The following is a 22,082-nucleotide window of genomic DNA, read 5'->3' on the forward strand; positions in this document are numbered from 1 at the left end:
TCTTAGTTCCTTAAAACTATCTGCTTATACCCAACTAAATGAGCATCAATCTTCTAGGCAAGGCCTTAGTTGCATATATGTCCAAATATGTCCTTGTAAAAAAAGAAAAAGACAGATTGTCATTGGAACTATCAAAATAGTTATATTGCTATGAAAATAAGAATATTTCATAAAAATTTCCAAATTCTGAAAAGCTCAGATAGGAAAAATAAGATATTGTTTACAAATGCTTTATTTAAGCTTACAAAAGTAGAATATACTAAATTATTATGAGTTATAGACAGTTTAAGAGGAAAGAGAAAAGACTTCCTTATATATCCAGAAAATTAGACATTAGAACAACATCAACAATACTCTAAATAAAAACTAGAATCATCCTTCATCAGTTAATTTAATCCTATACAATGATTTTTCCTTTGGACCTTGAGTTAAAATTCTCATGAAGCCATCTGCTTCATGACTAAAATTATGGAAATCCTAATTCAATTCCACTGTTGAAGTTTGTTTACATGATATCATCTGAAGTCTATATCCAAAGCAATTTCCTTTCAAGAGGGCTCTCTAATAGACTTTGGTTGAAGACAAAGCCTCTTGACATATAGCTGAAGGCAGAGCTTTCAGGGAAACATTAAGGGTTAAAAAACAACAACAAACTGTCCAGAAAATAGCTGTGGCTAATTTATTACTGAAATTTTCAAAAGTGAAAGACTGAATGAGAGTTCATAATGAGAATAATGTCATTGACAAGAAAATTTGGTTGTTTCTATGGCATGCAAAACAAGATAATAAAGTCAATCCCCAAAAAAAACTTTAGACAAAATAATTATAAGCTTAATCTTATTTTGAAAGAAAAGGTTACATCAATTTATAAAACTAACATTTACATAGAAATATCTTGACATAAAAAACAATAATCTTAACCCGTTGTACCATGCTTATACTGCAGATAGCAAGAAAAGACCAAGAATACAGCAGGGATATAAAGTAGAGATTCCATAAGTCTGGTGTAGGTCTTAAATAGCTGCATATTAATAAAACTCCATAGGTAATTATTGGGAATCCCCAGTTGAAAGCTACTAACCTAGAAGATGTAACCTATAAGATACTATATTCAATTTAAAGAAGTAAGGACACAATGATATTAGCATTTTAAAATGTAACTGAAGTTGTGACTGATAAAGTATATCCTAGATGTCTAGCAGCCAAAAGAAGCACCAAGACTCTGATAAACAGAATAGAAACAGATCAGGTACAGCAAGAAAACTGATAAATCTCTAGAAATTTCCTATATTGGATACATTTTCTGAAATAGTTATACAACATTTACCTAAACAATTTTGAGCATCTCTTCTGATTTTACTACTCTTCCTACACAACTTATCAAGAGTAACATATCAAATAAACCTTACTACTTCCAGCACCTCTCTTTACGAGGTGAAAAAACAAATTGTTGTGATTTTCTAGAGCCCCTCTGGAAAATCTCAGAGACAGTTTTAGTATCCTGAAAGTTGTTTAATTTATTTTAGGATTTGATTTTGTAAAAGAATGAAAATCAAAATTGGGCAAGATATTTTAATACTTAAGATAGGAATCAGATCAGAGTTCCTGAGAAGCAATATTATCACTCATTTCAGAGTGACAGTAAAACATTTGAAAATTAAAAATAAAAGGTAACATGATAGTAAAGAACCTTATCTCTTTTCCAAGTGAGAAACTTTTATTTTCTTAAATAATCAAGAACATCAGAATGCCAACATAAATCATAGAAGTTTATTCTGGTAAGGCACATAATCTTTATTATCTAGGTATAAAACAGAAAAAATAAGAATTAAAATAATCCTTTATATTACAGGTGATGGCAAAAAAGTAAACAAAATAAATCCTCCCCAAATTGGCCACATTTTGCTAAGAGTTTAAAATATTTCATAGCTTGTCAAATTCAAGTATTATTAATATGAGACAAAATTCAGTTCTAAATGTTTTCCTTCACTATGCTCTTTCCTATTCTGGAGCAAACTGTAACCTTACTTTAGGACCAATCTTTGAAGCTCCACAGGGTCAGAATTAGTTTCATAATATTACTAAAAATGTCATTATCATGCAATACATTCATCATTGCTATCTTCAAATTCATTGATAAGTAAGCATTTTAAATATTTTGTTTCAATTTATAACACATTAAATATCAATGATTATACTCAACAAAAACTATTTGGAATGCTCAATAAGCCTATAAAGTGTAAAGATATTTAGAGACCAAAAAAAGAAAAGACAAGAAAACAAACAACAATGACAAAAATACTCCTTTAGGAAAAAACTACACTTTCCTTTGAAAAACAGAACTATATACAAAGATGTATTTCTCCAAAACTGTTGTTTCTAAGTAGAGTCTAATTCCACACTGCAGTATAGCAAGTATAACTTTTAACTACGGTCACTTCTATTTTAGAGAAAATTGGAAGATGGATCTCCATGAAAGCTACATACAGCAAGCATTCTTTCAGTCTGGCATAGTTCACAATCGCTGTCACACTTTATACTAAACTTTTCAAAGTGGCAAAAAGTAACACATTCATTAACAGACTCCAATATATAGTCTTTCTAAAGCATATAAAAATTAAAAAAATATATATGAAAGCTTAAAATTAAGCTTAACAATGTTCAGGATTCTTACTAGGAAGTGATCTCATTATCTAATTACCTAGTTATCTAATAAATACACATTAATTACTTACTTTAACATTAATACAAAGTTTAAATTATCTAAATATTTTTAGTAATTATTAAGTTAACATGTTACAAAACATAATTAGTTTGAGAAGAATTGTCAGAATAATGAATCAATTTGATTAAACACAAATGTACATTTTTTATAACCTTAAACATTAAGTAGAAGTAATGTTAACTTATTTGATCAATAAACCTATGTAAATTTAGGAAGGATATACCCAAGTGAATAAAAATCTACCCTTATATTCAACATTGATAAATCATAATAGACATAGCAGTTTTTATTAAACAAAATTATTAAACTAGTTTTATTTACCATGATTTTCCTAATTATGTGCTCTTGAATACTTAAAACATTCCCAAGTTAGTTTCAAGAATACCTTTTATATCTAACACAGTAAAAGTGTTAGAAGTTCAATTTTCTTATTTTCTGAGAATTGAAAAAAAAATCTATTTATACAAATATTTATTTATTTCTATAAGCAATCAGAATAGACATACTTTAAGAGAATTTATAATCTAGAGAAGCAAGAAGAACTACAGTCCTGCAGTGTGTGGAACAAAAACCACATTCATAGAAAGGTAGACAAAATGAGAAACCAGAGGACTATGTAACAGATGAAGGAACAAGATAAAACCCCAGAAAAAGAAACTAAATGAAATGGAGATAGGCAACCTTCCAGAAAAACAATTCAGAATAATGATAGTGAAGATGATCTAAGACCTCAGAAAAAAATGGAGGCAAAGATCGAGAGGATGCAAGAAATGCTTAACAAGGACCTAGAAGAAATAAAGAACAAACACCTAGAAGTATTAAGTAACAAAAAATCAGGTGAACAATACAATAGCTGAAATGAAAATACACTAGAAGGAATCAATAGCAGAACAACTGAGGCAGAAGAACAGATAAGTGACCTCCTGGAAGACAGAATGGTGGAATTCACTGCCATGGAACAGAATAAAGAAAAAAGAATGAAAAAAAAAATGAAGACAGCCTAAGAAACATCTAGGACAACATTAAACACACCAAAATTCATATTTTAGGGTTCTGAGAAGGAGAAGAGAGAGAAGGGACCCGAGAAAATATTTGAAGAGATTAGTCAAAAACTTCCCTAACACTGGAAAAAAATAGCCACTCGAGGGGCTTCCCTGGTGGTGCAGTGGTTGAGAGTCCGCCTGCCGATGCAGGGGACATGGATTTGTGCACCAGTTCAGGAAGATCCCACATGCCATGGAGCGGCTGGGCCCGTGAGCCATGGCCACTGAGCCTGCGCGTCTGGAGCCTGTGCTCCACAACGGGAGAGGCCGCAACAGTGAGAGGACCGCATATCACCAAAAAAAAAAAAAAAAAAGGAATGAAATTAGAACTCTCCCTAACACCATACAAAAAAATAAACTCAAAATGGATTAAAGACCTAAATTTAAGACCAGAAACCATAAAACTCTTAAAGGAAAACATAGGAAGAACATTCTTTGACATAAATCACAGCAAGATCTTTTTTGATCCACCTCTTAGAGTAATGGAAGTAAAAACAAAAAGAAAAAATGGGACCTAATGACTCTTAGAAGCTTTTGCACAGCAAAGGAAACTATAAACAAGACAAAGAGCAGCCCGCAGAATGGGAGAAAATATTTGCAAACAAATCAATGGACAAAGGATTAATCTCCAAAATTTATAAACAGCTCATGCAGCTCAATATTAAAAAAACAAAAAACCCAATTGAAAAATGGGCAGACAACTTAAAGAGACATTTCTCCAAAGAAGACATACAGATGGCCAAGAGTCACATGAAAATCTGCTCAACATCACTAATTATTAGAGAAATGCAAATCAAAACTACAAGGTATCACCTCACACCGGTTAGAATGGGCATCATCAGAAAATCTGCAAACAACAAATGCTGGAGAGGGTGTGGAGAAAAGGGAACCCTCTTGCATTTTTCGTGGGAATGTAAATTGATACAGCCACTATGGAGAACAGTATGAAGATTCCTTAAAAAGCTAAAAATAGAATTACCACATGACCCAGCAATCCCACTACTAGGCATATACCCAGAGAAAACCATAATTCAAAAATACACATACATCTCAATGTTTATTGCAGCACTATTTACAATAGCCAGGTCATGGAAGCAACCTAAATGCCCATCAACAGATGAATGGATAAAGAAGATGTGGTACATTTATGCAATGAAATATTATTCAGCCATAAAAAGGAACGAAATTGGGTCATTTGCTGAGACGCATATGGACCTATAGACTGTCATACAGAGTGAAGTAAGTCAGAAAGAGAAAAACAAATATTGTATATTAATGCATGTATGTGGAATCTAGAAAAATGGCACAGATGAACTGGTTTGCAAGGCAAAAATACAGACACAGATGTACAGAACAAATGTATGGACACCAAGGGGGGAAAGCAAGGGGTGGGGTGGTGGTGGTGGGATGAATTGAGAGATTGGGATTGACATATATACACTAATATATATAAGATAGATAACTAATAAGAACCTGCTGTATAAAAAAAGTAAAATTGAAAAAAATTATAATATTTAACTTCTAGGCATTTACAGTTTCCATATTTTTAATTTTTTCATATGATTCTTGGTTAGTGTTAGGCCACTTGACATACTAAATAAACTGAAAAGCAGCATATTTTAAAACCACATTTTTAAAAAACATTCTTTTGTGAAAAAATAAATTTAATGTTATATAGTTAATAAATACATATATTTTATCTGAATAAAAAAAGAATTTATAATCTAATTTATTAACACCACTGAATCTAGGAAAATATTCCAACCTCACACAATGAGACATAAAGACTTTTCTGAATTACAGACACATAGCCAGAGATACAGAAATATATAGATAGATGGGACTTCCCTGGCAATCCAGTGGTTAAGACTCTGAGCTTCCACTGCAGGGGGCTTGGGTTGGATCCCTGGTCAGGGAAGTAAGATCCTGCATGCCACGTAGCAAGGCCCAACAAACCAAAAAGAAACAGATAGATAGAATTTATAAGGTTAACTTTCAAATATTAGACATGAATCAAGAATGACTCACGGTTTGCATCAAATAATTATTTTTTTCCTATAGATGCAAATTTTTTATTTAAGTTCAAAATAGACAAATATGCAAGCAGAAAAGACTAACATATCTGATTCTTTGTTATCTCTCCTCCAACAGAGACATGATCTCTGTAATCCATTAGTGTTTATAGAGATTACCAAATGATGAGACCATAAAATCGAATTCTGAGTTAAAATCATACTAACAAGCCAGGTTCTTTGTCATGTCTCACCCCACACAGAATAGATCTCTATAAAACATTAATCCATATACAAAGATCATTAAATGGTCAAACCATAAAAAATTCCAAACATGAAATAACTTATCATCCAAAAAAAAACAAAAATGAAATTAATAAACAGTAGAAATATAATTAGAAAAACAAGAGAGTTGGCCAAGTTAGACCATCACTTTGGATTCACCTCTGAGAAATTAAACCCATGAGGTACATTTTTCTAGGATAAATTTTACCTAACTCTGATAGTGAAACCCATTTTGCATCTTGGTGAAAAACCTCAAAACTGTTAAAAGATAATTTCAGAAAATGTAAAATCATTATTCACTACAGAAAGAAGAATTGACACATATAAAGAACTTGTTTTACTCATATGATGCAAGGAAACAAGTCAGATATGATAACCAGTTCAAAGGATAAGTCAGAATAGCATAAATTTATATAGAGTAAAGGGACATTGACTTAAATTACAAATGTGAATAAAATCCTTTTTTTTTTCTGTCATAGAGGGGAGGATGTCAATTAAAATCACTACCAGAGAGGACAGAATTTACCTAAAACTTATAAAGAGTAACAAAATAGCTCAAAGACAATGACCAGGGCAGAAACTGACAAATAAAGAAGGATAGACTACAGATGATACATAGTCTTCCATTGAAACAAAAATATTTTTTACAGAAGTACTCCTATATTTTATACCTATAACATCATTACTTGAATGGCACAATCAATATTAACTTGCAGAAACATTTAAGGTGACTGTAAAAATGCAGGACTTCTTTGTTGTTTCCACATTGTTTTAGATTCACTAAGTATTGTGAAGATAGCTTAGAAAAAAGAGATTCACTGTTACCCACACCACCTTAAATCCTGTAAGGCTTGGCATTTGCTACTAATGGACAGAAAACAAAATTTGCTCTTTTTTTATACTTTGTAAACAACTAGATGGGGGTCAAGAAAGATATTTGTATACAAAGTATTTACCAATCCATCCCTTCCTCCAATATAATGCAAACCTAGGTCCAATATTATTAATCTTCAAATCTCTGCTTTAGTGCCTAGAGGGTGTAGTTTTTCCTCTCATTGTGTCTCACTGTTTTGCTGAATGTGACAGATACCAGAAATTATCTCTTGCTTCCAGGATTCTCAGCCTGATCCAAACTGGCAGATCTTGTCCCGATAATAAGCGTATTCTCATTAAAATTGGTCTATTCTAGGCCATAATTTAAAGGACTCTTTAACTGATCTAATTCTCCCTTGTTATGGTCATGGTTCCATATAATGAGTTCCTACAATGTACCTCTTTGTTAATATATCTGTGCTTTTCTAGTTTCTTAGAGATCAAAAACACAATGGGTGGGGACTCCAGAGACAGTGGCCAGCAGGCCAGGGAGCCACCTGGGGACAGTCAAGCTAAAACCATACTATATTAGGTGCTAACTGCATATCTAGGAAAATAGCAGCATGATGAGTAAGTTAATATAGTAAAGAAAATCTCAATTCTGTAGCTGATCTCTGACCCGGGCAGCCTGAGGAGGCTGTGATACTTAGTTCTGGTGCTAAGCACTGTCATTGCCTCTTTTTTTGTGAGTCTAACAATCTTAAACTCTTATCCAATATTTGGCAGGAATAATGAAGGTGCACATATTATTGATTCAGGGGAAAAAATAAAAGAAAGATGAAGAAGTACCATTTGGTTTAGCTTCTCCTGTCTCTTGTTTCCATGACAACTTATCAGGGTACCAGACTCTTACCCAGGTTGCAAGCAGCTCCTCCTCATCCTGATCATAGGCTTTATTATATGTATGTGCAGAACCATCAGATGAACATACCCTGCATATTAGGGATAAAGCACCATCTGCCCATGTACAGGCTTCTGTTTTCTGTAAAGGAAACAGTGACTTTGTTATCTTTGCCCTTTTTTAAATTCTTATCACTGATGATAAGCTTGCCCAGGCTAATTCCAGGACATAGAGTGAAGCTGGTAAGCAATGGAAAGCATTTGAAAACAATGGACCTAGACATTGCTTTTTCTTTTCTTTTCTTTTTTTTTTTTTTTTTTTTTTTTTTTTGCGGTACGCGGGCCTCTCACTATTGTGGCCTCTCCCGTTGCGGAGCACAGGCTCCGGACGCGCAGGCTCAGCGGCCATGGCTCACGGGCCCAGCCTCTCCACGGCATGTGGGATCTTCCCGGACCGGGACACGAACCTATGTCCCCTGCATCAGCAGGTGGACTCTCAACAACTGTGCCACCAGGGAAGCCCGACATTGCTTTTTCATCCTGAGAAGGTTTTTGTCTTTTCTCTACTATATTTGTTAAAATGGCTTTCAAAACCACTGTGACATTTTAAAAATTAAATTGTTTTTATTTCTTACAAAATAATGTATGTCTATTATAACAAAAAAAGCTAAATAAAAGGAGAGTAAGAAGTCTAATGGGGATTTCTATACTAAAAAAATAAAAGTAGGCCATGCTATTTTTGTATCCTTTAAAAATATAGTATATTGTATCCATACATTTTCTGTATTGTCTGCAGGCACTCATCTAATATTTTGTATACAATTGCTCACATAAAGCAACTATGAAATAAGTACTATTATTATCCCACAAGACAATTTGAGACACAAATTCACCCTATTAGTGGTGGAGCTGTGATTTGACCACATTTTTAAGCAGGTTACTAGGTCATGCCTATGTTATCAGATGCATCTATAAGATGATTTTAATGAATACAGTGTTCTCTGATATAGCTATTTGAACCATTCCCCCCTTATAAGACATGTTAAACACTAGTTTACAAAACAAGGTAAATCTGTGTGACTCATACACATTTAAAAATAAAGTCTTGATAAGATTATATTTAACCCATTAAAGAGGAAACTGTAAGGTGTTAAAACCTCTTCAAAAGAGAAGGAAAGAGAAAGAGAGAAAGAGATTTATAGAGCAATAATAATGAAATCAATGTGCAAATGGGGACAAAACTAGTTTCTTTCATGATGTAGGAAGGAAGTCAATTGAACCACCAAAGGATAGAATTTACATGTCTACAGACAAAAATTATTTTGCATTACTATGAGTTATATGCATATAGAGTTGAAAATACCTCTCCTGGAATCTGTTAATGCTGGAAGGTACACAATAGACAATACATGATTTTCCAACTTTTCCCTACAGATGCTTAAATTGTTTCTAACTTTTTATTGTTATAAATAATTCTTCAGTAAATAATTTTATATACATTTTGTGCATATATGTATTAATTCCTTACAATAAATTTATATATGTGAAATCCCTTTTCTCAGGTTAGAGATGTACACTGTCAAAGTCCTCCAACAAATGAAGCTGTACAAATTTCCCCACACGTAAAATGACAATGGATATTAAGTTCTCTGACTTTTTAATCTTCACTTGTTTATTCCATTTTAACAGTGACAGAAGGTGCATTTTATACATCAGAGCAGAATTAAAGTTGTGGCGTTTTGCAAACTGAAAACTTAGAAAATATTGCCTTGAGTAAAGTAACCTCTATTGAAGGCATTAGATGAATTTATCATAAAACCGTGTTCTTAAGGCGGCCAATAAAAGGGCACTTAGTCATTTACATTATCTCTTTGACAAGGAAAAATTGCATGTAAATTTTACACACAGAGAGAGACACAGATATACACTGTAACTTCAAGAAGTAATCAAGAAGAAAGGAAAGGATAGTTATATGAACGAATACAGATGAATACTGATTGTATAAATAAGAATTCTTATGATGTTTAAAAAATACATACAGGATTAAAGTACATAGCAAAAAATAGCACATAACTTGAGGGATGAAAAAGTTAAAATGCTCCAATGCTTTGGCACTACCAAAAATCTCTAAAAGAATATTCCAAGCCTTCTTGAAATACTATCTGTAATGGGTAAAATTGTGTCCTCGAAAAAGTTTGTTCAAGCTCCACCACATGGTACCTGTGAATGTTATTGGGAAATAGGGTGTTGGCAAATGTAATCAAGTTGAGTTGAGGTCATACTAGATGAGGGTGGGATGTAATCCAATGACTGGTATTATTAGAAGAGGCAAATTTGGGCATAGAGTCACAGGAAGAATGCTATGTGATGATGGAGGCAAAGATTGGAGTGATGCACCTAGAAGCAAAGGAATGCCAAGGATTGCTGGCAACCATCAGAAGCTAGGAGAGAGTCCTGGAATGGATTCTCAGAACAGCTAGAAGTAATCAGTCCTGCTGACACTTTGCTTTTGGACTTGTAGCATCCAGAACTGTGAGTGAATAAATTTTTGTTGTTTTAAGCCACCCAGATTGTGGAATTTTATTATAGCAGTCCTAGTAAACTAATACACTATCTGGTCAGAAAAATCTGATATCCAAACTATTTCATATTTAATTCTCAGTAAAATTGCAATAACTAGATTTTATACACTCTAAAACTGAGTGAATTTATACTTTTCTGTAAGGAAATATCCATTTTAACTCTTTTCATAGATACTCTTACAGAATTTTGTTTTATTTTAGCTCCTCTCTTTCAGTCTTTCTCATTCATATGTACCATAGGGTCCAAATTTCAAAGCACTTCCATGTGTGTGTATAATATATTTTAAGTCTATTCTAATCAGTAGTGCTAAAGTCAAACACAGGCTAAAGTCTATTAATATATTTCTCTACCTACTAGTGTTATCCCATTACTTTCCTTAAAATCCTTCTAATATATTTTCTAAGATATAGACTCCATAGTCTACAAAGGAAAACAATGGTCATAATTAAAATCAGGAAGAATTTGTAGAGTTGAGGTTTCATTTATGTCAATATTACTTCCACTCTTGATCCCTATTCATTTGTCATCAAACTGCTCAGATTTAGAGCATTAGCATTAGGTTCACAGCACAAGTGGCAAAGTGTCTTCTATAATGAATCACACTTTGAAATAATTTTCTAGTTTGATCTAGTTGAATATACTGCTGACCTTCAGCTCTATAATAGAAGAACCACTTGTTTAACCGAGATTCTGTCAGAAAAGATGAGGGAAATAGCTGGAAATCAAGAACCTGACATCTTTACTTAATAATATTACTGTCTTAGTCTGTTTTAGCTGCTGTAACAAAATACCCTAGACTGGGTGGTTTATCAATAATATAACCTTATTTCTTACAGCTCTGGAGGCTAGAGATTCTAAGATCCAGGCACCAGCACATTGGGTGTCTGGTAAGAGACCACTGCTTGTTTCATAGATGGTTGTCCTTTTGCTATGTCTTTGTATGGGAGAAGGAGCAATAAAGTTTGCTTGGGTCTCTTTCATAAGGACACTGCTGACCTAAAACAGGCTACCAGATATTTCTTCAATAAAGATGGGTTTATTCACAATCAGCAAAGGATTGCAGTTTGGGGTCTGCAACCACGCTGAGCCTTGTGCAAGTTCTTCTGTAGGGGAAGGAGAACACTTTTACAGAGGGGAAAAGGAAGTTGGGAGGGCTATAGTAAACAGAGTCCATGGTTTTTCATTGGTTGAGTCCTTGTCAGGAAAGAGGAGTCTTTTCTTCCTGTTATGCTCTGCTATCCTTGCAGGACATGAGAGCTCACCTGTCTGGTCTCCAAACTCTTCTTAATTGAGGTTTCTGTTTACTATTATTTTTTTACAACACCAATCTCATTCATGAACACTCCACCCTCATTAGTGACACCAAGTCTTCTCTCAAAGGCTCCACATTTTGAGACCATCATATTGGGGAATAGGATTTCAAAATACATATTGGGCGGTGGTGACATATTCAGTATAACAATTACCAGTATAATTATACAGGAACTCAGAAGCCCAGCCAATCACTAATAAGATTTTGTTAAGAATATTTATTGAAAACCAAGAAAGAATGTAGAATATGTAAAACAATATATTTTATTTGCTCCTTTATTTATATGTTATAATTTGTGCTACATCTTGTTTAAGGTTTTCAATAAAAACACATTTTAATCACTTTGTGGCAGAAATAAAGAATATCACAAAACTTATCATGACACTACTTGAAAAAGTAAATTGACACTTAGATCTGACATATTTAGTCAGTTTTTCTTTAATGCTTAGAAAGAATGGTGTTAATCTCTCTTTTCTTGTCACTGCATGCTATATCAGGAACAGCCAAATTGCTTGTATAAAGTTCAAACTAAATATAAAATCATTTTGTTCAGAACATGTCTTTACTCAGTGGTTAGGTGGCATTTTCTAAACGGGCCTTCTAAACAGTACTTGGAAAATTTTCTCCAAAAGGTCATTTTCTACCACTTGAAAATTCTTTTTTTCCTGAGAATTTTTCTGTGTCATACTCATGAGGGCATTACTTACTTGTAGTAGGGCTTTTTGACTTTCACCTAAAAGAAATGGGTATAATTTATTTATTTCTGTCATAATCTACATCTTCTCATTATTAAGGAGTAACTATTAATATAAAGTAATTTTATATTGAAGGCATTATGAGGACAGTTAATTAAAAATTAGGATATGAAATTGCTGTAAAGGCACTTTTAATGCCCTAAAATGGTTTCTACTTTCTGTCCAGTAGTCTCCCATTACAATCAGGAATTATAAAGCAATGATTAAGAGAGTATAAAGACCATAAGAAACGAAAATGATGTTGAGCATCTAGAGCAGTGGTTCTCAACTCTGGCTACACATCAAAATCACCTGGGGGACTTTTAGAAAATACCAGTGCCTGTGTCCCACCCTTAGAAATTCTGATATAATCATTCTGGACTGGGGTCTGGGCAGTGGTAATTTTAAAAGCTCCATAGGTGATTCTAAAATGCACTCAGGTTTGAGACTCATTTTCTAGACTAGAAAACTGATCCTTAATCTTTTCTTAATTTCTGGCATCTTTGAGAATTTGTTTAAAGTTATGCTTGTCTCCTCCAATATAATACACAGAATTCAGGGGGCTTATAGACACACCCTCTTAAGTCATATCCCTTGATGCAATTAAAATAATTGGCACATATCCAAGTCACCCATTAAGAACCTCTAGTTTAGCAGAAAAATAAAATTGTAAGAAATACGGTAGTATCATACTGGATCAAATCAGATCTATAACCTCTCAGTGACTTAACAGAGGAAGCTTGATATGAAGAATAACTAAATAGATAAAATAACTGTAGGATATAAAGAAACTATATGACATCCTAGGGCTGAGGGATAGTCCATAGGGAGGGCGAACATGAAAAGAGGATCCCTGACTAGATCTGGGGTACAGACCTCATTGGAGAGGGTTTAGTGGAACCCACTGGATGGCAGAGCAGTTTGCTGGCTTGCCAAGACAGAGCTGGTCTTCAGTCTTGAGGCAAATAGGGTGCAACCCTTCCAACAGCAGGCCGGATGGGTGAGCAATAGCTGATGATGGGGGTTTCAGTGTGTTGTGGGACTGGAAGTACCAATGTGGGCTGGAGACCTACAACACAGGATGTTCTTATGGGGAGGAATATGAAGACAGGATCACCAGGAAACTGGAGCAGCAAGGCAAATAGGTCAAATAGGATTTTTAAAATTTAATTTTATATTGGTGTATTTACAATATTACATTAGTTTCAGGTGTACAGCAAAGTGATTCAGTTATACATATACATGTATCCATTCTTTTTCAGTTTCTTTTGACTAAACTTTAGATGAGTTTCTTCTTGACTGTAACCCCATTGCTTCCCTTTTCCTACAGCATTTATTTTTAGAAAACTTGCAATTGTAAATTATTTTTCTGCCCCTTTGATATGTTAATCCTCTCCCAGACTCTTGCCAGATTGACAACCTGGGTTGTCCTTTTTTCAAGGACGTGGGTGCCATTCTTTTGAAATGTTATAATCAAGAAAAATAGTGTTCCTCTCTCCCAGTCTCTGTGAAAGAGTAAGAACCTAACTATGATCAGTAAATTAGCAAATACATGTGGCTTAATCATACTGACAACTTCTCCCCTAACTTTTCACCCAGTACTTCTCCAGTAGCTCACACTAGTGTTTAAAAACTCTCTCACCTTCTGTTTCAACAGAGTTAAATTCAGTCCCTTTTCCCTTATGCAGTGATCTTGAATACAGCCTTCCTTTCCTATTTAAAACATCTGGGGCAATTTTTCTTGGATAATTATTACAGCATATATGTTAAAAAGTGAATTTAGATTTCAAAGGCAATAAATTTATAACTGACACAAATATTCACTTTCCTTGTATTTATTTGAAGGAAACTTGATTCATTCCTTATAACTGATCATTTTACCATTGATTAAAATGTACTGAGATACAGCATTTAAAGAGATATTTCCAAAAGAACCTTGATCTTCCAGTACTGTGTTGAATACAAATGATGAGAGTAGGCATCTAGGCTTGTCCCTGATCTTTGAGGAAAATATCTCAGCTTTTTACTTTGAGTATTAACTGTGAGTTTATCATATATGGACTTTATCACTTTGAAGTATATTCCTTCTATATTTAATTTGTTGAGAGTTTTTTTTATCATGAATGGATATTGAATTTAGTCCTAACCAGAGCAATTAGGCAAGAAAAAGAAATAGAAGACATCCAAATCAGAAAGAAAGAAAAAAAATTGTCTCTGCAGATGGCATAATCTTATATATAGAAAACCCTAAAGACTCCAACAAAAAACAGAATTAACAAATGAATTCAGTAAAGTTGCAAGATAAAAAATAATCATACAAATATTAGTTGCATGTTTACAGGCTAAGAACAAACTATCAGAAAGAAAAATTGAGAAAACAATTACATTTATAATAGCATCAAAAAGAGTAAAATACTTAGGAATAAATTTAACCAAGGAGGTGAAAAACCTGTACACTAAAACTAAAACATTGGTGAAAGAGATCTAAGAAGACACAAATAAATGGAAACATATTTTGTGCTCATGGATTGAAGAATTAATATTGTGAAAATTTCCATACTACTCAAAGCAATCTATAGATTCAATACAATACTTATCAAATTCCAATTACATTTTTCATAGAAATAGAAAATGTAATCCTAAAATTTATATGGAGCCACAAAAAACTGTGAATATATTAAAGAATCTTGAGCAAGAACAAAGCTGGAAGCACCACACTTTCAGACTTCAACTTACGTTACAAACTAATAAAAAAAGAATGCTTTACTGGCATAAGAACAGGCACATAAACCAATGGAACAGAATAGAAGGCCCAGATACAAGCCCATACATATATGGTCAACTAATTTTCTACAAGGGTACCAAAAATACAGTATGGGGAAAGGATAGTCTCTTCAATAGATTGTTGGGAAAATTTGATAGCCACATGTAGAAGAATGAAATTGATATCCTTATCTTACATGATACAAAAAAACAACCAAAATCAGACTAAAACCTAAACCTAACACCTGAAACCACAAACCTCCTAGAAGAAAATGTAAAAAAAGAGCTCCTTGATGTTGGTCTTGGCAGTGATTTTTTGGATGTGACAAACAAAATCACAAGCAACAAAAGTAAAATTTAACAACTGGGATTACATATAACTAAAAAGCTTTTGTACAACAAAGGGAACAATCAACAAAATGAAAAGACAACCTACAGAATGGGAGAAAATATTGTAAATCACATATCTAATAACTGATTAATATCCAAAAATATGTAAGGAACTCCAATAACAATAGCAAAAAAACAACCCAATTTTAAAAATGGAAAAAGGACCTGAATAGCTATTTCTCCAAAGAAGACACACAAATGGTTAACAGGTACATGAAAATGTACTCAATATCATTAATCATCAGGGAAGTGCAAATCAAACTCACAGTGACATATCACTTCATAACTGTTAGAATGATTATTATCAAACAAACAAAAAATAACAAGTGTTGACAAGGGCATGTTGAAAAATAGGGAACCCTGGTATGCTGTTGGTTGGAATGTAATTGGTACAGGCTTTATGAAAAACATACGGAGATTTCTCAAAAAATTAAAAATAGAACTACCATATGATCCAGCAATCCCACTTCTGGGTATGTATCCAAAGAAACTGAAATCAAGATACCTGCACTACCACATTCATTCCAGAGCTATTCACAATTGCCAACATATGGAAAAAACCTAAATATCCATCAGTGGATGAATGGATAAGGAAAGTGTGGTGTGTATATATATATATATATATATATATATATATGCTAAGTGAAATAAGACAGAGAAAAATAAATACTGTACATCTCACATATATGTGGAACCTAAAAAAGTCAAACTTAGAGAAGAAAAGCGTAGAATGGTGGTTACCAGGGGCTGACAAGAGGAGGAAATGAGGACATAATGGATAAATGGTACAAAGTTTCAGTTATGCCAGATAAATTAATTCTGAAGATCTACTCTACAGCATAGTGCCTATAGCTAACACTACTGTATTATATTTTTAAAATTTTCTAAGCTTGTAGATCTTAAGTTTAGTGTTCTTACCACACACACAAAAAAATAATAATAATAAAGGACCAGGGGGAAACTTTGGGATATAAAGGATGTATCTATGGCTTTGATGGTGGTGATGGCTTCACTGACATATACTTATCCCCAAACTCATTGATTCGTATACAATAAATAAGTACAGATTTTTATATGTCAATCATACCTTAATAAATGCTCTAAAACAAATGAATAAAAAGAAGAAACAACTGCCAAACAAGGAGGCCTTAATAACTTGAGAGGATGGAAGATAGAGTGTGGCATCAACACAATAATTATTAAGCAAAACTGTGAAGGACAGAAGGTTTTGTAGTTTCGCCCTTCTCCATTTTGCCTTTTCCTCTTACCCCAAATTTTTTCCTTCTGCTTCTTCACTGAATGAAATTCTCTATTCTGCCACTTCTTGAAATATTCTTCTTGGCTTTTCTTTGTTTTTCCTTTGCTCTCAATCAAATTATATCTGTTCCATGTACCATTCTATCAGTACCTCACTAAATGGATATGCTATTTTTACCCACGTGTTAATAGCTAAAATAATTTTCCTATTGGCATACTAATTTTAATTTGCTGCATTGCCTTAACACAAAGAATGAGTATGAAGGACATTTCAGACACTGTTGAATGAGGTATTGGGGGGCAATAAAACATACTTTGCATTTTTCAGATAAAATCTTTATTTGCTTTATTATGGGAAACTCAAGCATTGAGTTCTAAACAAAGTTTAGTGATAAAAGGAGTAATGATCATGTCTCACCTCTACACAGCTGTAAAATCTGTGTCTTTCCAAATGGTACTAGGAGTTGTCAAAGTAATCATGTGGAGGTCTTTGCATTAAATAAAAAATCATCAACCTTCAACTTTAAGAAGACAACTACACTGAAGTAATGTATGCTTGTGTTAAAGCTAGAGATTAATAACTAGAAGACTTGGATAAATTGTGCCTGTTTGGTGAGCTGAATGGAACCAATCAAAAATTTGGCAGTGGAAGTGTCCTCAAAATGCGCTTCAGCAGGCCTTTCAAATGTGACACACAAGCCATTATATACAGGCTGTTTTATAACATCAGTAGCAGAACCCAGACCAGCCTAGGGAGTTATCCAAAAGAACTGCCAGTATCTCTCTCCAGCAAATGGCTATCTAAAATTGTTCAAAGTGAAGAGGCATGTGCCCCTCTGTAACTGCTAAGAAAAATTACTAATTCCCACTTAAATATATTAAGGACATATAATTTTTATTATTTCTCTTTTCAAATTGCATTCATATCTGATACGAATCAGAAATAATCCTAGATGGTAAACCCTGTAATCAGGACATTAATCGTGTATATAAAGAACTTTTAAAATAAACTAATGAATGAATGGATACATAGATTAATTAATTAATTAATTTTAGAAAAAAGCCTTACTGAAGAATTATTTGAGACCTTTCTGAGTATCTGCAGGTTTAAGCAATTCTATCTGATTTAGCAAGGTAAGTTTCTAACAGTAAATTCTTTATTTTATTCAATTTGATTCCATGTTTTCCACCTCAACTCTCAGTTTTTCCAACATTCACCACCCCTATAAGCAGAAAGCTTCTCTATTAAACATCTGCACTATCAGGAAAACTTGTGAAATACATTGAAATGGACAAAGAAATATTACTGGATGTCCAGTGTAACTTAACCCTTGAGGTTGTCTCAAACTTTCATTGTCTTTGAGCTAATTTACAACTTTGTAGTGGTAGAAAACCAATAATGCAAATAATCATTGTCCTTAGAAATACAAAAGAATTATGGAATGCAGTTGATGACTGCCTTATAGATAAGTCAGATTTGCATCATATCAACATTTATTATTACCTAAATATGTGTAGTTTTTGAATTTTTCCTTGACACAGTTGCAGCATTTTACTAATTCTTCCATTAATTAGTAAATTAGAGTTTTGACATGTTTATTTTATAATTATATAAGATTATGATTTTATCTTTGAATAAACTTATCCTTTAACATCCTCTTGAATGGATAAATAATAAGTGGTACATATATACAATGGAATATTACTCAGCCATAAAAATGAACAAAACTGGGTCATTTGTAGAGACATGGAAGGACCTAGAGACTGTCATACATAGTGAAGTAAGTCAGAAAGAGAAAAACAAATATATATTAATGCATATATCTGGAATCTGAAAAAAATTGGTATAAAACAACCTTATTTACAAAACAGAAATAGAGGCACAGATGTAGAGAAAAAAACATATGGAAACCAAGGGGGTGTGGTGGGATGAATAAGTAGATTGGGCCTGATGTATATGCAGTATTGATATTATGTAAAAAATAGATAAAAAATGAGAACCTATTGTATAGCACAGAAAACTCTACTCAATGCTCTGTGGTGACCTAAATGAGAAGAAAATCCTAAAAAGAGGGGATATATGTACACGTATAGCTGATTCACTTTGCTGTACAGTATAAACTAGGATAAACTGTACTCCACCAAAAAAATATCCTCTTGCACTTTCTCTTGCAATGCAGTCTGCTCCCCAGCACTTTGATAATATTAATCCTTTAGATAATTCATTCTACCATTCTATCACCATCCCAAGGTGCCAAGAAAGAATGCTGGTGGAGTAAGCATTGTAAGGGGGTATGGGGGAGTGGTGAAGTGTTGGGTAAGATACTGACAAAGTTAGAGGAAAATGAATGGTTTAATCTCAGGGGAGAGTATCCAAAAAGAAGTCAAGATTCCTAAGCATTGGATGCTATTACCAAAACCTCTTTATATTATCTTTCTTTCACTTTCATCCTCCAAAAAGTGCAGAAAGAAGACACATTCTGTTACATAAATATGTTGGCTAGATTGTCCAAGTAAATTAAGAGTTAGAAGATATTTGTGAAAAACTGGTCACTTCTAAGTCCCAGTTTTCAAACTTTCGCTTCCAATTTTTACTTTCAATATATAGGTGAAATTCAACCTCATTTTCTAGGATAGTTTTTTGGTTTTTGTAAAGTTTGGAGTTTTTTAAAGTACCTTTTAAAATTTAATTTCATTAAAGCAAGATGAAAGCCTTCTTGCTAAAATCTGGATAAGGCAAGGGTGTCCACCCTCACCACTTCTATTCAGCATAGTATTGGAAGTTCTAGTCACAGCAAAGAGGCAAGAAAAATAAATTAAACATTTCCAAATTGGAAGAGGAGATAAAATTGTCATTATATGCAGATAACATAATACTGTATATAGAAAATCTTAAAAATTCAACACAAAAAATACTAGAACTGAAAAACAAATTCAGCAATGTAGCAGGATACAAGATTAACATACAGAAATCTGTTGTACTTCTTTACACTAACAATGAAATATCAGAAAGGGAAAGTAAAAAAACAAAAACAAAAACAAAAAACACTTCTAACACCACATCAAACAGTAAAATACTAATAACCTAAATGGGAAAAGAACTTGAAAAAAATACATGTCTGCTTAATCACTTTGCTTTACACTGAAACTAACACAACATTGTAAATCAACTATAGTCCAATATAAAATAAAAATTATTTTAAATTAAATACTTAGTAATAAACCTGACCAAGGTGGGGAAAGACTTATATGCTGAGAACTATAAAACACTTATAAAGAAAACTGAAGATGATTCAAAGAAATGAAAAGATATCCCATGCTCTTGGATTGTAAAAATTAATATTGTTACAATGGCCATACTACCCAAAACAATCTACAGATTTCATGTGATCCCTATTAAACTATCCATGACATTTTTCACAAAATTAATACAGATAATCCTAAAATTAATATGGAACCATAAAAGTCTCAGAATGGCAAAAGCAATCCTGAGGAAAAAGAACAAAGCAGGATATATAACCCTCCCAGACTTCAGACAATACTACAGAGCTACAGTAATCAAAACATCATGGCTTTGGCACAAAAAAACAGACATTTGGATCAATGCAATAGAATAGAGAGCCCAGAAATAAACCCACACACCTAGACCCCATTAATCTTTGACAAAGGAGGCAAGAATATACAATGGAGGAAAAACAGTCTCTTCAGCAAGTGGTGTTGAAAATCAGTGAATTTAGAACACACTTTCACACCGTACACAAAAATAATCTCAAAATGGCTTAAAGACTTAAATAAAAGACATTACACCATAAAACTCCTAACAAAGAGCATGGGCAAAACATTCTCTGACATAAATTATACCAATGTTTTCTTAGGTCAGTCTCCATGGCAATAGAAATAAAAGCAAAAATAAAATGGGACCTAATCAAACATAATCAAAGGAAAACCATAAACAAAATGAAAAGGCAACCTATGGACTGGGAAAAGATATTTGCAGACAATGCAACTGACAAAGGACTTAATTTCCAAAACATACCAACAGATCATACAATAACAAAAACAAAACAAACAAACAAAAACAACCCAATCAAAAAATGGGGAGAACACCTAAATAGATATTTCTCCAAAGAAGACATATAGATGGCACATGAAAAGATGCTCAGAGAAATGCAAATCAAAACTATAATGAGGTACCACCTCACACTGGTCAGAATGGCCATCATTACAAAGTCTACAAACAACAAATGCTGGAGAGGCTATGATGGGAAAGTAAATTGGTGCAGCCACTATGGAAAACTGTATGGAGGTTCCTCAGAAAACTAAAAATAGAGTTGTCATATGATCTAGCAATCCCACTCCTGGGCATATATCTGGAGGAAACTATAATTCAAAAAGTTACATGCACCCCAATGTTCATAGCAGCACTATTTTCAATAGCCAAGATATGGAAGCAGACTAAATGTCCATTGACAGATGAATGGATAAAGAAGTTGTGGTACACATACACAGTGGAATACTACTCACCCATAAAAAATAATGAAATAATGCCATTTGCAGCAACATGGGTAAACCTAGAGATTATCATACTAAGTGAAGTAAGTCAGACAGAGAAAGATGAGTGCCACATGATATCACTTGGATGTGGAAGCTAAAATATGACACAAATAAACTTATTTACAAAACAGAAACAGAGTAACAGACATAAAAACAAACATATGGTTACCAAAAAGGAAACAGGGTGGGGGAGGGATACATTAGGAGTTTGGGATTAGCAGATACAAACTACTATGTATAAAATAGATAAACAACATGGTCTTACTGTATAGCACAAGGAACTATGATCAGTATTCTGTAAATCATAATGGAAAAGAATATGAAAAAGTATATGTATACATATGTATAACTGAACCACTGTGCTGTACACCAGAAACTAATGTAACATTGTTAATCAGCTATACTTCAATTAAAAGTTTTTCATTTCCTAAAGTCCATTCTCTAGTACGTCTGTCTTTATTCCCATCTTGCCCCTAGATACTTCATGACATTTTTTTCCCTTTAGATTCCATATATATGTGTTAGCATATGGTATTTGTCTTTCTCTTTCTGACTTACTTCACTCTGCATGACAGACTCTAGGTCCATCCACCTTACTACAAATAACTCAATTTCATTTCTTTTGAGGAGGGAGAAGGGTAAGTTTTGACAAAGTGAGAGAGTGGCATGGACACATATACACTACAAAACGTAAAATAGATAACTAGTGGG

Source organism: Orcinus orca, chromosome 17, assembly GCF_937001465.1.
Source record: "Orcinus orca chromosome 17, mOrcOrc1.1, whole genome shotgun sequence".
NCBI classification, from domain to species: Eukaryota; Metazoa; Chordata; class Mammalia; order Artiodactyla; family Delphinidae; genus Orcinus; species Orcinus orca.